The sequence below is a fragment of the Anabrus simplex genome, chromosome 2 (assembly GCF_040414725.1).
Source record: "Anabrus simplex isolate iqAnaSimp1 chromosome 2, ASM4041472v1, whole genome shotgun sequence".
Taxonomy (NCBI): Eukaryota; Metazoa; Arthropoda; class Insecta; order Orthoptera; family Tettigoniidae; genus Anabrus; species Anabrus simplex.
In genome coordinates this window covers 443422181-443442493 of record NC_090266.1, presented here as the reverse complement: position 1 = coordinate 443442493, position 20313 = coordinate 443422181, and positions in this window count along the sequence as shown.

Genomic DNA, 20313 nt, shown 5'->3' with positions numbered 1-20313 from the left:
ATGACGACATGATGCCAGAAAAATCTGGTCAGCTCCTTATCATCTCGATGAAGGATAAGCTGTAGAAACGTCTGAACAATGTCTGCTGTGATCAAGATGAGATGAAATGTTCACTTTCGGACGAAAGAAGATGAATTAATTATTACGTGTACTCTTAACGTTTAATTGCACAAAGCTACGTAAATCTGGCATCATGCCCGAAGTCTCAAAGGCATCTATTATAAGTGATTTAACGTCGACTATCTTCCGGTCCTCAGTTAAATACCTGCAGAAAAGTTAGATTGGATAACACATTGTAGTACGTAATGAGTAAGCATCCTCAAACTGATAGATTTGGTGGTAGGTGAATCCAGTAGATCAGACGTAAAATATTACAACAAAAGTCGGGGTTGCTGGAATCACGTGAGAGTTTGCGCGTTCCCAGTCACCACAAGCTGACCTATAGTAAGTTTTCTTGCACTGAAGACAATCTTTTCTTCCTCTCTTTCAGCGGTTCTTAACATTCTGTCCGCTGTTAAGGATGATAAAGTAGCGATTGGCTGACTTCAATTTTCCTATGCAGTATTCCTGATTGTTACCACGTTATAGTCTGGGTCCATTTACTCCTTTGATTACAAGACACTCAGAACTATGGCGCTGATTTTGCACTTCTTCGCGTGGATTGTGAATCTTCCCGATTTGAAAAGGACGAGGCAGGCTGCTCAAGACATAATAGCGTCAGTCGTGTTGTTGTATGCTAATCTGATATATTGTAGTAAGTGCACAAGCTATTTTCTCTCTTAGGAAACCGATAAGTTTCTTTACGTCCCCCTACGATAGTTGCTCACTCGTTGCATGGATAATCCAACAACATCAAGTATCGTCTGGAAAGGCACCCAGTATACTTGGCACAAGGACTCCACCGTAATCACTTATGCTTTCTTCCAGTGATCGGAGTGCACTTATACCTCTATTTCTTCGAGTGTACGTAGTATTTAATGTCTATGAAGAGACAAACTGTATAGGCTTGTCTTATTCCTAGTAATAGTGAAGATTTTGGATTATATTGCTTCAGTCTCCAAATCACGCATGCAATATTTCGTGTCATCATAGGTACACCCAGTCGCAGCGATACATTCGACGAGCAACTTCGGTCCCTGTCCAGGCAGCCCTGTCAGAAATGTGTTTTTAAAAGTCGATAAAGATAGGTTATGTTCCATTGAATATCGTAGTTGATACCAAAATAGGCACCAGCTTTCAATGTCCCCTAAGAAAGACGACTTAACTGAGTAAGAAGATGGATCTACTGGTGGAGTCTCTGTCTCAAGGGGTGTGCTTTCCAGTGTTAATTCAGCAGTAGTTGTAGATAGCTGTTACTCTACATTATCGGCAGCATTCTGGATTGCACGATTAACCGTGTAAATCTACTTTTCGAGAGGAACAATGTAATTATTGTCACCATAGTCGGCATGTAGGTCGTGAATGAGGTCGTCGTGATGCATCAAAAGTACCAAATTCTCTTCTAAGCAATTTTTGTAAAACTGATAGACGTCGAGAAGTGAATTTTCCCGAAAGTTATTTACGCTATTTATAAATCTTCACATCCTAACCCCCTGTCTGGTTCTCTTCCCCTTTAAATCGTATAAGGTATTATTCCCTGCTATGTCGTTCATGATATTAAAAATGCCATTCCTCTTCATTAGTTTAAGGGTATGGCATTACCAATTTGTTCCAAAAAGCCGGCGTTAACTGTTCAGCACTACAGCTCTTTCGAAACTCGCAGGCAGAAGTCACCGATACGACAGTTTACAGGTCAAAGTTCCTAGCTTTAAGTAGCGTGCAAGAAGTTCTGTAAACTACCAGAGGTGACGGCGTGAAAAGTGACTTGACAGGGGATCATGTGACGACGGGTGAGTAATTAATTCCGTGGTCACACCGTAGGCGGCTAAGCTTAAAATACATCGAGAGAACGGGAGTGATATGCAGTTGGTTTAACAGCCTCTATAGATTACGTGAATAGAAAAATATCGGCAAGGTAGTGGTTAACAATTTATTAGGTTAGGTTTGGATTAGAGGCAGCCGGGTTGAGTGGCCGAAACGGTTGGACGCTGGCCTTCTGACCCCAACTTAACAGGCTCGATCCTCGTTCAGATCGGTGGTATTTGAAGGTGATTAAATACGTCAGCCTCGTGTCGGTAGACATACTGGCTCGTGAGCTAACTCATGCGGCACTAAATTCTGGCACCTCAGCGTCTCCGAAAACAGTAAAAGTAGATAGCTTGACCTAATGAAAAGAACATCATTATTATTGTTATTAAAATAGACACCATAGCTTATGCGAATATAACTATATCTCAATCAAGGAAACAGTAGAAAGTTCATCCTTAAAAACGAAGAAAGATATTTTGTCCCACCTACCCTGACGGAGATGAGTGAAACCTGATGCAAAGATACATTTTGTGAATGTGGTGATGAGGCTTAGGTAGATTGATAGCGTCATATGACAGTCACTATTCCCACAGATGTTTGTCAATCGCAACTTTCTTCTAAACGAACTTAAAATATTCTGAAATTCTAACTTTGAACATTGAAGGTGTAATATCAGTCACCTATTTCCGAGTTTCAGCACCAAAATGAGCAACAGTTATGATGACGTCTAAAATTACACTACGCCAGATAGTGCATAACTTTTGTATACCACTGAGATTGATAGATTGACAACAATTTAGTATGGTCTTACCTTTCAAAACCATTGGGGTAATATTGGTATACCATCTCATCAGCTACGTTCATTCTTGATAAATATTATTATTGTTATTATTATTATTATTATTATTATTATTATTATTATTATTATTATTATTTTTATTTTTATTTTTATTACTACTATTATACTACACCTAAATAGGTGTAAGTATAAGAAACTAGGGCTTTGAAATAGATCACATTTTATCCAAGACATTCAAGAACCAAATGAATCGTTTGTTACAGAAACAGCATTTCTCCACTTTTTGACACTATTGAGTTATTAATATGCCATGATTAATGCACGAAGGGCTACCGTTTTGTGCAGAAAAAACACTTCTACCATATACCTCTGCCTGTCAGTCGCGAATGAAAGTTTCCGTTTTGTGCAGAAAGAACACTTATCCCGGAGAGGTGTTGTTTTTACTTCAAACTAGCCCGCTTTACAAAGTAGTTGTGTCAGTTCTTTCACTTGAGTCGCTAGCAAGAGGTGTGAAAAGAGATGCAAAAGTCGCGTTTCATATAAATCAATGTATGGAGTTTCAGTATGAGGCAAATCATGTCTTAGGAAAATACTGTATTGATGGACTGTGCGTTCATACTTTCAAGTTGCTTATTTCTTCAATCCGTCTCCCTGTGTTACCGACTAAACTTGCTTATCCACAAGGCTGTGTTCCATTAAATGAAAAGAAATTTGCAGACACAAAGAAGTTGGAATCTTACATACCAGAAGAGCACCATGGGTTTTATAATGAACTGTTTGCATGGACAAAATCAGCGAAATAGACGTGAGAAGCATTGTTCAAACATAACAGACCTATATGTTACTTGTATTATATTGTGTTGTATTGTTTTATATATTTTTTGAACTTTGGAAAGGGATATAAAAATGTATTCTTATGTTTATTTTTCTATACAATGTGGTCTAATCATAATATGTGCAAATAAGTAAGTCTTACAAATAACTATTAAATAATGGGTTTCCTCAGTACAAATAAAGTTCCTCTTGAAATTAAAATGACGTTAAAATCAATGTTACACTTCCTTATATTCCCGTTAATGGTGTTTGTTGCAGAAACAGCACGTCTCCACCATTTTCAACAAAGTCTGTAAAGGAACGTATTGGACTAATTCATACAAACAACCTATCTATCATAGTCATTTCAACAGTAGAATAAGCATAATAAATATCGGAAGGATAGAAATGACATTACACACTAAAGACAGTTTTTCCTGTTTTCTGAACAATTTGGTACGTTGGAGAAGTGTAGTTTCTGAAATAAACTATTCAAATGATTTCTAACTGCAGAAAATTCATCTTTCGAAGCAGTTTTCGAGGGATTCCTACGTATTGGAAGTAGTCTATGCGGGGACAGCCGAACAACAGTGTGTTTTAATGATTCCAATAGAAATAAACATTGCCATAATTAGAAGAAATGTTCAATATCCTTGTAAAGCACACCGAACGACACTGATCACTGAATATGAATAATTTATTTAGAAGTTTCACTTGGTTGACAGTGCACTTTCGTGCTTTAAGCACAAGTTATATGTGTTGAAATAATATTTATTTATCTCATCCCTTGATGGACGACTTATGTCTTACCTTTTCTCAGACAGAGAATGCACATATTTCCTGCTACTAGACGTGAGAAATCTAAACGAAATATTTTTCCAGTACGTGACGTCTATTGGAGACGTTGCCTTTCACATCCAGAAATAAATCACGTTCTCAGTTCTCACAGTGGTAGTCTAGTTATACCTTTCCATATCAGTTATATTTTGCTATAGATTTCTTGTAATTGCAGTGCTTTGATAACCGTCAAGATGTTCTTCAAATTTGTTTTTTGCTCTTTCCAGGGAACTTGCCGAAATTAGTATTTAAGGAAGGAATAAGTGGAATGGCAGTTAATGTAATTGAACTATTTACACGATTACTGAAAAGATATCAGACTATTTTAGTATAATAATTTCGTGTGGCTATTTCTAGCCGAGTGCAGCCCTTGTAAGGCAGACCCTCCGATGAGGGTGGGCGGCATCTGCCGTGTAGGTAACTGCGTATTATTGTGGTGGAGGATAGTGTTATGTGTGGTGTGTGAGTTGCAGGAATGTTGGGAACAGTACAAACACCCAGCCCCCGGGCCATTGGAATTAACCAATGAAGGTTAAAATCCCCGACCCGGCCAGGAATCGAACCCGGGACCGTCTGAACCGAAGGCCAGTACGCTGACCATTCAGCCAACGAGTCGGACAGTACAATCCTAAAATTACATCGAAGTCTTCTCAATACGTGCATATTTTACAGATCGAATGAAGTAGGTCTACGAACTTATACTAGCTGTCTTGACAGCTGCTCACGAATTCTGAACAGACTGTGATTGAACCCAATTCTTTCTGTTGTTTCAACGTGTCACTATATCACTTAAGAAGAGTCACCCGTTTTTATGTCAACAAAAGACGTGGGAATACGGTTGAAACTTGGATACAAAGCAGAGCAGTTCATCAGCAATCATACTATTCTGATCACGATACTGTATATCGATGGCCTAGATTGAATACCTCGTATCTCACAAAGTTCTTCCTATCCATTATCCTATCCCGCCAGACACGAATATGCAGTCCAGCAGAACAATGTTCGTTGTGTTCTTTTTTCCTATGCCGATGTGTGAAGGAAAATGAACCTTACCGTACTATAGAAAAGCATGTTCACGTGACGTATTTACTAACTCCTAGAATATAATTTTTGTAAGGTTCAATTTCCTTTACTATTTAGTATAGGAAAATGAACCCAACGATCAATGTTCCGATGGACTGCATACCCAAATGTAGCTGGAAGGCGTGACCAGCCTTAAGGGAAATTTGTGAGATACGAGGTATTCATTCTAGGCCATCGATATGTGTGTTCAGTGTACCGAGAAATCTTCAAAACGCCAAAGAAATTCAGGTAGAAAATATACAATCAAATTGTAATAAAAACTGCGTTTGCTCTCCGTTGTAACAAGTTTCGAAAAATTCAAAAGGCGTTTCTCTATTAGACCGTGAACATTTGAATCAATAAATGGTATATAACAAAACCGATTAATTATTATTCATTAAACTAATTTAATAAATCATTGCATTCTACCTACAAGTTGCCTTTCTCGGAAGAAGAAATTAGGTCTCTGGACCTGTTGGATATTTTAGATTGGTTGAGACTTGCTACATGGTTGAAATGACATATTTTGAAACACTGCAGGTGATAGTGAATAAATGTTACAATCTAATTCATTTTATTTGTAAATAAAAGGAGAAGGCATGGGATATTGCAATTTCAGGTTTGATTTCATTAAGCAACAAATGATATTTCTGCGGCATTTATTAATGAAGAGATCAGTTTACTTCATAAACGATAATATTCCATCTACTGAATGTGTATTCATCATCCCTTCTTAGGGCATTTTTCAGATATGGACCGAGAGTTCTGATCGGATATCCACCATGAAAGCGAAGAATCATTGATCAGTCATCCCGAGCAGTAGTTTACTTGTAGTAGTTTTTCTCTGCATCTCCGATGTCAGTACGTGGTTACCTACCAAATTTACGCCACGCAAAATGATACCTAACTCTGGATAACTCACGAATTTTCCTACCTATAGTACTACAGTATGGAATATAATAATGCTGCGGGATTAACAACCACTCGTCGGTGGTTGAATATTGTGTGTTGTACTCAAGGTCTTGAGTTTGATTTTGTTCGCAGTTGTCAGTCAACATTTGAAGATGGAGCAAACCATAGTATGCTAAGTCGTTCACGACGCATTTGAATGTTATTATTAATAATAATAGTAATCAGAAATACAAATTATTGTAATAATCGTGATCATAATAATAATAATATTTTTAGTGACGTTGCACGCTGCGGACAAATGCTCCTATACTGGACACTTTTCTCACGGGAGTTCTTTAACAGTTGATATTCCAAAGAGGCGGAACAGTTTTACTTAACACCGTCAACTCGTGCAAGTAAAATAGTTCTGTTAAACATATTAAAACCGGCCCTGTGGTTTGCGGTACCTGCATCATACAGAGAGGTCTCATATTCGATTCCAGCCAGTCCAAGGATTTTAATTCAGACACGAGTGATGAAACGGGTACACTTAACCACCTAAGAACAGCTGAGGAGCTGTCGTATGTGAGAGGCAGTGGACTCAGTCACGAAAGTCAAGCAATATGGCTGGGAATGTCGTAACAGTGAATATGTGCAGTCGGTGTGACTTGACAGGACAACGATATTAATGAACATAATGTGCCCCAGGTCAGCTTGAACATAATGTGCCCCAGGTCAGCTTGAACATATCGTCGGCTTACTTCTAAAACCTCGTAAGTCACAATGTTCTTCCTACCCATTATTTTCCTTAAGACTGGTCACGCCTCCCAGCCACATATTTATATGCTATCCATCAGAACCTTTTTCGTAGTGTTCATTTTCCTATGCTGACGTGAAAAGTAAAATGGACCTTAACAGACCGTATTGTAGGGATGTTGTTTTCATGGCGGATTTAAACACTCCTGCAGTTGAATATACTTAAGGTTCATTTTCCTTTGCACATTACCATAGGAAAATGAACACAACGAAAATTGTTCTAATGGACTGTACATCCATATGTGGCTGGGAGGCGTGACCAGTCTTAAGGAGTAACCGATAGGACGAGCTTTGTGGATTACAACCTTTTACCGGTGAAGCGACGATATTAAAAGTTTATTCCAGTTAATTCTCGCTCTATCCTGATATGTCCCTAGGTCTTACATTTCGCTGCGCGGGATTTGGATTACGGTTGATACCACACGTACTTCACTCCGAAGATTAGTAGGATTCACGATGGGCAGGTGCCGCTGAAGAGATGGATTATAAAACTGAAAATTGAACTTCTTTCCTATAGCGTTCCTCATCGAGACAGAAGTAGTTATAAAAAAAATATAGGTGTTCTACTGTTTTAATGTTATTTATTTCGCCAAATTTTGATATATTTATCCGTTTTAGGACAATCCTAGATCAAATCAGTAGTTTTTAGCTTTCACGTCTGTTTTTCTGTTTGTTTCTCTGTCTGTTTGTTCCGCCATCACTGGTAAACGGCTGAATTGATCCCAGCCACAGACCGTATTTAGAGTCTACTCATCCAGGATTAGGTTTCGACATTCACATCATTTAAAATCACTGAATAGACTGGGGGATTACAGAAAGACTAGACGATTTTCTGTTATAGTATTGACTATATGACGACAAATCTTAAAAATTTAGAGTCTGCTCATTCTGGAGCATGTTCCGATATGCGTATATTTTAAAAATCACTGAATATACTGGGGGTTTATAGGAAGACCAAAATATTTCTTTTTTCAGTTTATGTCATACTACTGATTATATCTCGACTAAACTTCATATTTTGAGTCTACTCATCCAGGACATGGTTTTATAAGCATATCTTTTAAAATTTACCGAATAGACTAGGAGCTTATAGGAAGGCCAGAAGACTTCTTTAAAATATTCTCTTACATTATTGATTAATTTCGACCAGACTTCATATTAAGAGTCTAGTTATCCAGGAGCAGGAACAGATATGCATACCATTTAAAAATAACAGAAGAGTCAGGTTTGTAAGAAAAAAAGAAGTGTGCTTCAATTTTTTTTACACTATTGATTATATCTCGACGAAACCATATTTAGAGACTAATCGTCGAGGAGCACGTTTTGATAAGCAAATAATTCAAAAATCACTTAATAGACTGAAGGCTTCATCGGAAGACAAGAAGAGGTTTCTTTTCAATTTCCTCATATGCAATTGGTTATATGTAAAATCTGTGGACTATGTGTGAAACGCCCGTTCATTTTCAAGTAATTCTTGTTATGTACATAATTTGGCTTACTCTTGAAAATACGGAGAAAATTAGTATTTTCTACGGGCTTCATGCTCTGCTGCCAGTGACAGACACCCTCGAACACCGACAGTTACTTGAAGGATTCATAACAGGAGAAAATCAGTGGATGCATAATATTCCTCTCGGCTTGAAAATTAACCCCACCTAATGTATCTGAACACCGAGGAAACATAATGTACAACCTTTCCTTTCGTGTCTGTCTGTATATTACTCCAAGTGGAAAACTGGTGGTCTTATTTCAACCAAACTTTTGGAATCTACACACTTCGGATTGTGTTGTCGGGTGAATATGTTACCATGGTAGCCACATAGAGTTGGTATTTTTAGTAAGATTAATCTCAAATATTTTCGTTAATGTTAGGTCTATCGAAGGACTGTATATATCAAACGTTTAATAATATGTTATTTCCGTTCCTTTATGCCATGTACGTGTTGATCATACGACAGATAATAACGCAGATGGTTAAGAACAATTGAATTTTGATTCCAAGTCCCGTGGGGTATGTGGTGCATGTCACTTCAAGGTATAATAATTATAATTTCGTGTGGCTATTTCTAGCCGAGTGCAGCCCTTGTAAGGCAGACCCTCCGATGAGGGTGGGCGGCATCTGCCATGTGCAGGTAACTGCGTGTTATTGTGGTAGAGGATAGTGTTATGTGTGGTGTGTGAATTGCAGGGATGTTGGGGACAGAACAAACACCCAGCCCCCGGGCCATTGGAATTAACCAATGAAGGTTAAAATCCCCGAACCGGCCGTGAATGGAACCCGGGACTCTCTCAACCGAAGGCCAGTACGCTGATAATTCAGCCAACGAGTCGGACTCACTTCAAGGTGAGTAACGAGTAAAACAAATTAGCCGTTTTACTCTTTTCGGTTGGGCAGATATTAAAAGAGGTATCATCAACGTCAGAGCGTCGCGCAAGTGGTCATAGATACAATATCGTCGACTCACTTCTAAAACCTCGTATGTTACAATGTTCTTCCTACCCATTACAATCCATAACAATGGTCACGCCTCCCAGCCACATATTTATATGCAATCCATCAGACCCTTTTTCGTAGTGTTCATTTTCCTGTGCAAACGTGTACAGGAAAATGGACCTAACCATACAATATTGTAGGGATGTTTTTTCATGGCGAATGTAAGCACTCCTACAGTTTAACGTATTTAAGGTTCATTTTCCTTTAAACGATAGCATCGGAAAATGAACTCTACGAAAATAGTTCTGATGGACTGTACAGCCGTATGTGGCTGGAGGGCGTGACCATTCTTAAGGATGAAAATGGATAGGAAGTGCATTGGGAGATACGAGGTTTTAGAAGTAAGCCATCGATATGCAACCTGAGAATCAGAAAGGAAATTCGCTCAACTTCGGACCAGGAACTGTACCGTACAATAAATTCGGAAATCGTCCTCATTCTCTCTCAAATTTGTTCAGCTTCATCATAATTTCGTTACTACCCCAGGCTGTCGTAGGATAATACCATTTTAATATGTTGCATTACACTTGTGAATGGAGCCATGTTACTTCGCATAAATTCATGACGGAAACATGTAATCCACCGCAAATTCCCGTGAGAATAACTGGTACAAAGGCTAGTCATCCCTATGAATGACACCTTCTCACCATTCACTACTGAACTAACTTCACAAGGTTTGGCGTTTCTAGTGTTGATCATACCTCAATTACTTCCATTCTGCTGAAATCAAGGATGGGACAAAGACACAGCAATGAATATCAACAGAGGTATTTGTGCACCGCAAATAAACAACGCTGTGAAATGTGATGTGGGCAGTTTACATTACTTACCTGTTATCAATTAAATGATGTTTGCAATGACAGAACGATGGCTTACTTCTAAAACCTCGTGTCTTCCAATGCACTTCCCATCCATTTTCTTCCTTAAAACTGATCACGCCTCCCAGGCACATATGGATGTACAGAAGGCTCTGTTGGATTGCATATCTTCGCTGGAAAGGTAAAAGGTTGTATTCCACAAAGCTCTTCCTATCAACTATTCTCCTTAAGACTGGTCACGCCTCCCAGCCACATATGGATACGCAGTCCATCAGAACAATGTCCGTTGTGTTCGTTTTCCTATGTCGACGAATAAACGAAAATGAACCTTACATGCATTGTACACTAGGAGTGCGCAAATACGTAATGCAAACCTACATTCCTACAGTACGGTAATGTAAGGTTCATTTTACTTTACACATGGGCATAGGAAAATGAACACAACAAAATTTGTTCTGATGGACTGCATATCCATACGTGGCTGGGAGGCGTGACCAGTCTTAAGGAGAATAACTGATAGGAGGAGCTTTGTGGAATACAAACTTTTACCTTTCCAGCGACGATATAAATATGTAGCTGGGAAGCGTGACCAGTCTTAAGGAATATAATGGGTAGGAAGAACATTGTAACATACGAGGTTTTAGAAGTAAGCCGACGAGATGATATCGTCGTTGCGATCTGAAAAACAACTCTATGATATTATTTCAGCTTAGAACTCTGACCAGAAAAGTTCTGTCATCAAAGGTTCAACACTGCATGAACTCGATCAACGAATTCTCGTTCTAAGTGATACATGTGCTGCAGGTCAGTTTTACTTCCCTCAACAATGTCACATAACGGTATTTCAAGCCACAACGGCGATATAAACGTTTCAATAGATCTGCGTTCCAGTAGCCGAAACGAAAATCTGTTACTGATGTTCAATATATATTTGTCTATAATTTGTCGTTTTAAAAATATATATACCGATAAACTGATGATATAGGAATAAATTTACACGTCACTACATCTACTGACTGTGTTCTTTCACTTTCGAACACTAAAGAGTTCTGATCGACAAGATCACGATGCAGTCCCGTAAAAATGTCATGCGACAAGTATCTAACTAGCTGAACTACACAGCCTACGGATAGAAAATGCAAAAAAAAAAAACCGCATAAACCATCGGCTTTCAATTTAATTCCTGCACAGACTTTATTGACTCATACTTACATTAATTTGCCACGAGACTGTTTGGACTTTAAAGTTTGGATAGGTATTATGAACAAGGTATTATCTCAGTATTTGTCTTAAATTGTTTTCGTGTATTCTTAGGTAATAATTTTCGTAACAATTACTTGTATTAACTTTCACCCAAGGTCGAACCTCAGAAAGGTGCGTTAGGCATCATTATGTAGAACGTATGCGGTGTAAGGTAGGAACCATCGTCAATTAAACCCTTTGTGGTTGCTTGATCAATAACTATCAATAGCTTTCTCCAAAGTTCTCCAATAACTTTTTCTGAAGTGTATTTTTTGTGTTACCATCAGGCATTGACCTGTTTCTATTTAAAATTTCACAAATACGAGGAAAGTTAATTACAATTAATTTTATCGAAAACGTCGCGACAGTCATCTAAATGAAGGACATTAGTAAAGAACTTGCCAGGAGTGGGTGCTAAGGTCTGTTGAACAGGAGGAGCAAAGTATATGCGAATAGGAACAAGTTTTGCCATTTTAAAGTAGTGCTTGGAGGCGCGTGTCCGGAATTCGTTGCGCGTCATGCTGTACTTGGGCTATAGGCATGTGCCCTGCTTGACGTGGTTTGCATGGCAAAGTCCTCATCAGAGCTTCTCTCAAGTTTCGCCAGTGTCTTCATTTGTAATGCGTGCAGAAAAAGGAGTTAAACCACTTTGTCTGCAGCAGGTAGCTAAGTTTCTCCTTCTAGAGCGGAGACAAAGAGTCATGCATAATATGCGCAACTAATAATCTTAATACATGCACATACGTGTTACTCAAGCCATAAGCATAAAAAGATGACTGGAATTTACACGCAGGCAAGATTTTTGTTATTACTATTTTAATTACAGTGACTTACCAATGCACAGTGTTTATGAAGTCTGCATATCGTCGCTTCACCGGTAAAGAGTTGTATTCCACAAAGCTCTTCCTATCGGTTATTCTCCTTAAGACTGGTCACGCCTCCCAGCCACAAATGGTTATGCAGTCCATCAGAACAAATTTTGTTGTGATCATTTTCCTATGCCCATGTGTAAAGGAAAATTAACCTTACTGTACCGTACTATACGAATGTAAACTTGCATTACGTATTTACGCACTCCTATTGTATACTGCATGTAAGGTTCTTTTTCGGTTACTCGTCGGCATAGGAAAACGAACACAACGGCCATTGTTCTGATGGACTGCATATCCATATGTGGCTGGGAGGCGTGACCAGTCTTAAGGAGAATAATCGATAGGGAGAGCTTTGTGGAATGCAACCTTTTACCGGTGAAGCGACGATATATTAACGTGAATTAAATGACGTTCAATGTATAAATCAGTGCGAGGAACTTAACTCGATAAAGTGATAATTGTAACATTGCCATAATTTAGGATTACTTTAGTCCTTCTTCTAAATCATCATAAAGTATCGTATATGAACTTATTAAAATGTCAGAGCAGATACGCGAATAGTGAAGCAAATTTAAAATCTATTATATAAATATTCAAATATCCACGTCTGGATGGAATTAAATGTGATATATTCACTTAGAAATCATACACTCTTTTGATGATTTATGAAGCTGTACGTATAAACCAGCCTCTATGAGGGAGTCATATGAGGTGGAAGAAGGATGAAAGTAATGATAGTTGACTGGGGTACATAATGTAGTCGCCTATGTAGGGTAAGAAAAGTAGAGGAAGCCAACGAGGTAATTCTGAGACTGAGTGTTTAATGATTTAAATATAAGAAGTATGGAAATAAACGAAGCCACAGTGCTAGTTCCAAATAGATCAGTGTGGAGGTGCTTAAACAATACTCGGACGCTTGCAAGCTGAACGTTGCAAACTAGATTGGCTCCTATGCAAACTGCAAAAGAACAGTGAAACGTTATGAGGTTAAAAATCGTAGTTGAAATACACATTAAAGAATTTGTATTAGTAGTTTTCATTCCGGGTAGGAATGACCAAAAGTTACGAATTTTCCAAAAATGGAATTATGTCAATTTTGACGACACTGTTGAAGATAAATTTAAGAAATAAATAATAAAGAATTCGGTATATATCTAAATATTTCTATTAAACAATCCCTAGTAATCACCAAGGTTAATTTCTGGACATGAGAACAGGTTCTTCAGGGAGAAAAGCGTGTACTCTTGAATTAAACACAGCTTTTTATTTGATATTCCGTGTATAATGCAATAGAAGGTAAAACACATTTATTCATTCATTCCTCTCGTATTGGCGTATATTTCTAAGTCTGAATTCTTTACATTGAATGAAATGAACAAGAAGATCCACAGAAGGCTGACAATAGTAAATTACATGTGTTGAGTGATTCGTCCCCATATACATAAGAAACTAAACCTGGTTAATCACAAGTGCAATCTTCATTATTACAATTATAACTGACTTAACAACGTTAAGGAATTCTCTCCAACGGTTTGTTTCTACACCGTAATTCAAATTCATATGAACAAAAGAAGCGACATGAAATAAACTTCAAAATTCGTCGACGTGCTTTGTTGTTGGTAAACTTGTAAACATTGACTGTAAATGTAATGTAAATTAAACTGACAAAGCACAAAAATATTAGAGCTACGTACCGGTATCTAATGCTATTGACCGAATAAAGGCAATCATCTACGACTATGTATGCAAGCACTTTGACTGGATGTTCGTAAATCTATTAGTTTACTCGCGGGTTGCATGTCGTCGCTTCACCGGTAAAAAGTTGTAATCCACAAAGCTCTTCCTAACGATTATTCTCCTTAAGACTGGTCACGCCTCCCAGCCACATATGGTTATGCAGCCCATCAGAACAAATTTTGTTGTGTTCATTTTCCTATGCCCATGTGTAAAGGAAAATTAACCTTACTGTACCGTACTGTAGATATGTATGTTTGCATTACGTATTTGCGCACTCCTACTGTATAATGCATGTTAGGTTCATTTTCGGTTACTCGTCGGCATAGGAAAACGAACACAACGGAACTTGCTCTGATGGGCTGCATAATCATATGTGGCTGGGAGGCGTGACCAGTCTTAAGGAGAATAATCGATAGGAAGAGCTTTGTGGATTACAAACTTTTACCGGTGGAGCGACGAAGTACATGCAATTTAATGAGATCGCTCACTTTTCCGTTGCTTTCCAGTGGCACCTCTTAAGTGATGAGCTTGTGACTTGCAGGGAAATCAGACATGTGTACATTAAACCGATTCCCGGTACCTCGAACACCTTGAGTTTATGTTATCTTGCTGCTACAATAAGCACCAGTAGAGTGGGAGATATTGAGTGTGTAGAAGAATTCGCAGTTTACGGCATGATCTGTGCAAGTGGTACCTGCCAAGATGGAATCTAGTTACAGTAACTATCACTAAATCCAACATATCATGCAGATCCACTCCAGTTTGCAAACCATGTTGTAGAGAAATGGAGCCAGTCATCTACGATCCTGCACTACACAATTGTGTTGTATCGATCATGGTGCCTGTAGAGGCCTTGACTGTATAAGAAATATAAGTTGTGAATGATGTACAGCTTGTAGAATGGTAATTGAGTTGCACTACATTTTAATTGGGATGTTGACTTAAACTATGTACTGAACCCTATCGGTCATTGTTATAGAGGAATGATTTTAGCCTGTGGTATCACGGACAATCAAGACCACCCTGAAGAACCTTAGAGATCCTTGTATTTTAATTTATTGCCTGGGAGAAGTTGAGTGGTGCAGTGCTCGTGGGAATGGAACAGCTAAATTATTAGGAAATCTCTGGAATCTCATAAGACAAATTTATGACCCCAAGCCAAGCGCGTTAATTTAGACGCAGGACGCTAAACCCTTTACAAAAGGTGGCGTGTCAACAAAGATTTGGAGCGAAAAGGAAATTAATTTATATCTTAAAGCACAGAAGAAATGTATTTAATCTGAGAAGAAAATTGCAACCTCCATAAAATGAGCGAAATTTTGATATGCGACTTGGGCATAACTAAAAGTGCATATGCGAAATAAGTACTTAGCGCGCTTCTTGCAAGGAGACCGCCGGAGGGAGAATATCGCGGGGAAATACTTAGCTTGGGCACGCGAGACGTGTTATAAATATGCAGCGGTAGAGCACTCGAGTCCGCACTCTTTGACTGTCTCGCGACTGCGACGGTGTGATACTACTTCAGGAGGACATCGTGAATCAGATCTAAGCGGCGAGCTGTAAACATCCAGCAGGACCTACCAGGGAATAGAAGTAAGTGAATAATCTGCATAATCTAATTGAATCTTTCCGACTACATGTGTTTGTCTGCCTGTCATGGAAATGTACTGCCAATAACTCCACTATCTCACTTGTAATTCGAATAGCTTTTAGGGCCAAGTATTAGAAACGAGGTTCGTAATATTATTATAGCTCAGATGATTTCTGGCCGTTTGGAAGAACATTTCTGTTATAGAAAGACTGAATCTAGTCCCAAGATGTGAAAATGTGAATGAGGGGTGTAATTGACGTTGTTCTAAAAGGAGCTTTAAAACGTGTGAATGGGGCGTGAGTGGAGACTGACTGTGTAGCAGAACTCTTGGTAACTTATGTCTCTTTTACAGTTTCCCTTCACGTATACAACGCCAGAAACATCGCAGAGAACGAGAGAGAAGAACAGCAAGCTGTAGCAACGGAGCAACTGTCGAGACAACGAGCATCGACGCGGGGACTCCAAGAAGGCGGAGCTCACCACAATATCGGAAGAGACACTGGACTACGTTCACGGAAGCTGTCGAAGGATTATTCACCAGCCAGGTTGGATCCAGCGATCTACATAACTTTGCAGATGGCAATGTCATCTGTCACCATGCACTAAGCTCCTGGGTTCCATAGAGAGCCGCCTCATAATGTCATCGGTACTCCCAGGTCAGACAGATCCAATTAATTATTAGCATGGGCTAGATTAAAATTAAAATTCACGACAGTTATGTAAATAATGGTTTGTATAGGATAGGTATGCACAGACCTCGAACTCTGGACGGTAGATATGGTTGTATATTTTTATATTTTCACCTTGTATTATGTTTGTTTCTGTTCGCGGCATCTTTTATGCATTGGTAACGTTAGCTAGGTCTTTGCCAGACACGGGATTTCAGAAGCAGAGGATTTTTTATTCCTTTGGTTATTGTACGTAAGTTTTTCACACTGGAGACGGATTCCTTGACTTGCACAGGTTGGCATGGCTGGAGGTGTTAGACATGGTGCTAGTACTTCTTATGCACGGTAGAGAGAGCTAATCGCACGCATGAACGTTATATGACTGAGTGCTGTTGAGATGATGAATAATTTTGGTAGTGCCAGGGAATTGAACCCAGGTGTCATGATGAAAAGCCCTAGGGAGGCAAAGTATGTGAGAGTTATAGGAATGAGTGCTGTTGATATGATGAATAATTTTGGTAGTGCCAGGGAATTGAACCCAGGTGTCATGATGAAAAGCCCTATGGAAGCAAAGTATGAGAGGAATATGTTATGTCCAAGCCCTATGAAGACAGATATGTTATGATGAGATAATTTCAGCACTAAGAGGTTAGATGTGTGTTTATGTAAGGGGGTAAGAAGTCCCTGTAGTTGAACAGCTGTGCGTAGTTTAGGATGGCGGGGAAAAACACTCAGCCATATGACTTGTGCGAGGCAGGGCAGTCGAGTGTGACGTCATTGACAGGAAGATTTTGTCTCTGCGTGTTTGTTTTGTTTTCAAGTGCTTAGGGGGGAGTCGCCCTCGGCTTGTGACCTTGCCTATAGCGGCCTGGTAGGACCGCAGTTCGTTTGTTTGGTTTATATTTTCTTGTCTACTTAAACTCGCCACATGTTTATTTCGCCACGTATTGTTGGAGCGGGGATATTTATGGGTTTATTGATAAGTGTGTGTACCTTAGTTAGGTTGGACTGTGAGCTTTCATCCAGTCCAGGTCTTGTACTGTAAAGCTTTGATTACGGAAGAGCATGGGTTCGAGGTCATGTGACGCAACATTTTTACGCACGGGAGATTGCTTTTTGATTTTTCCTTTTGACCAGATAGTTCACTTATCTTCCTATTTCGACTTATTTTGTTATTCCACCCTTGTTCCAGCCCGGCAGACCGATGGTTTTGTGACGAGGAGGGCCTCAGCGATATCATATTGGAAAATATCAGATATTCAAACTCTTTGTATATATGATTTTGGCTTTAAATTTTTGTAATAAATTCATCACGTTATTTTATGAATGCAGCTTGGTTTCTCGTATTTTGTTCATTTTTATTTTAGATTATTCTTACCTGATATGTCACATATCCTGTGGTTTATCGTAATTTCCCCCTTTGTTTCCATTGTATCCCTGAGATGTGCGTGACTGAGTTGCTGTGCCAGGATATGTGTTCAGGTAAGACTATGTGCACAAGCTCACGATTGTGGGAGTTTTTTCACTACTGTGCTCTGGGTTCGAGACCGGTATTCGCCTGGCCGGAACCACAGGGCCCTGTAGGGCATAGTAGACCCTCACTAAATGGCTATAAGTTACATCATAAAGCTGGCAACACACTTAGTGGCTCGGTACCAATCCAGAAACCTGCCGTATGTGGAGAATCCGAGATGGATTTGCATGGCTCGGCAGGCTGTGCTGGATTTTCGGTCGGTCAAAAATCCACCGCGTATACCCACCGAAACATCCATTGCGATTCCCGTGTGTGGGGAATCGCGGGGCCCGTTAGGCATGAGTCATCTGTTGGCCTCACCGCATGTGTGCAATTCGTGATCCAAACTGCTGTCATTATTCGAGGAGACACCAAGTTGTTAGCGTATATCCCATAAAATGTCTAGTACTACAAGCGGGTGTGATTTCGTACTTGGAGTAAGAGATAGATGTCATAATCTTCTTTGCCTTTAGCAAGTAAGTCATGCAGATTATCACGACAAAGTGAAACGCAGTAAAGCTCTTGGCCAACTTGTGCAGTTAATTATTATTATTATTATTATTATTATTATTATTATTATTATTATTATTATTATTATTATTATTATTACCCCGAATTTTAGGAATGTATATTTGCACAACGTACTTACGCCCTCTTACAATGTAATGTATTTAAGGTTAACTTTCCTTTAGGCGTTAGCATAGGAAAATGAACACATCGAAAATTGTTCCGATGGACTGCACATCCATATGTGGCTGAGAGGTGTGACCATTTATAAGGAAAATAATAGATAGTTAGAGTACTGTCAGATACGCGTTTTTTACAATTTGCTTTACGTCGCAACGACGCACGTAGGTCTTGCGGCGACGATTATTGAATTCTACAAGTGATATCTGTGACGATTGTGAAAAACCGAGTACCTGACAGTGCACTTCCTAACAATTGTTTTCCTTAAGAATGGTCACACCTCTCGACTACGTACGGATATGCAGTCCATCAGAGCAATCGTCGTTGTTTTCATTTTCATATGCTTACGTGTACAGAAAAATTAACCTTACATACCTTGTTGTCTTGTAGAATATGCCTGCTGTATAAATGTATGCATAATTCCCTCCTAGAGTATAATGCATGTAAGGTTCATTTTCGTGTACACATTGGCATAGGAATATGAACACAAGTACAATTTTTCTGATGGACTGCATATCCGTACGTGGCTGAGAGGCGTGACCAGCCTTAAGGAAAATAATTGTAGGGAAGCACATTGTAAGTTACCCGGGTTTTCACAATCGTTACTGATACTTCCTACAATCCTTTTTCAGGTATAGACAACGTCGTGATGCGTTTGGGATTATATCTCCGAAGAAAATGCCGTCCATTCTGACTTTGATGAATGATGGATGAAGTAATGAATGTCAGTTCCAGAATCGTCACAAATAAATGGTGCCTTCTTACTTCATCTTATGAAAGCCTGGATCCCGTAGCGAGGGCCTACTTTTTCCAAAGAAGTCCAGGATCTCAAAAGGAGGGCCTACCTCAGTGCTGTTGAGCCGTACCCGTAGAGATAACAACTTATCAATATTAAATTGTACAAACAATTCATTTCTAGAGTGTCCTGTCGTTTGACCCGGCGTTTCTGAATGTTGTATTCTTCTTGCCTTTTCATCAGACTTTTTTTATTATTTTGGTGAAATAAATCAAGAAATTCAAAAATAAAACTATTATTATTATTATTATTATTATTATTATTATTATTATTATTATTATTATTATCGAGTTTTGTGGATCACAGAGAGGTGAAAGAAGGTGCAGGCTTGAATGGGTCTATCTACGATATCAAAATTCATATACAACTTTAAAATAAAGATTATATTTCTTTTCAGAATAACAAACCTAACAACATTCGTCACTTAATGAAAACAACAATGTATCAGGTACAATGACAATTTCGATATAAGAAGAGAAATCCCCAGAATGGGGAATTTAACACATTTGGGCTTTAAGCCCCTAATTTACAAATTTAAAATGTCGCCACGGTAGCGTTTACTTCGACACACAGTTCCAGAGCACTTTGCTGCAACCGTTACAATTTACAGCCTTCCAGAGGCACCCCTCAGTATTACAGCAATCTCAGAAAAGAGCTTACATGTTCTCCAACTTCAACCAAGGTGGCTGTGCTCCCAATTTCTTACAGCCTACTCAACGCAACATTACACACACACAAAAACTTACAATTTCTGCCTCTCTAGGCCCAA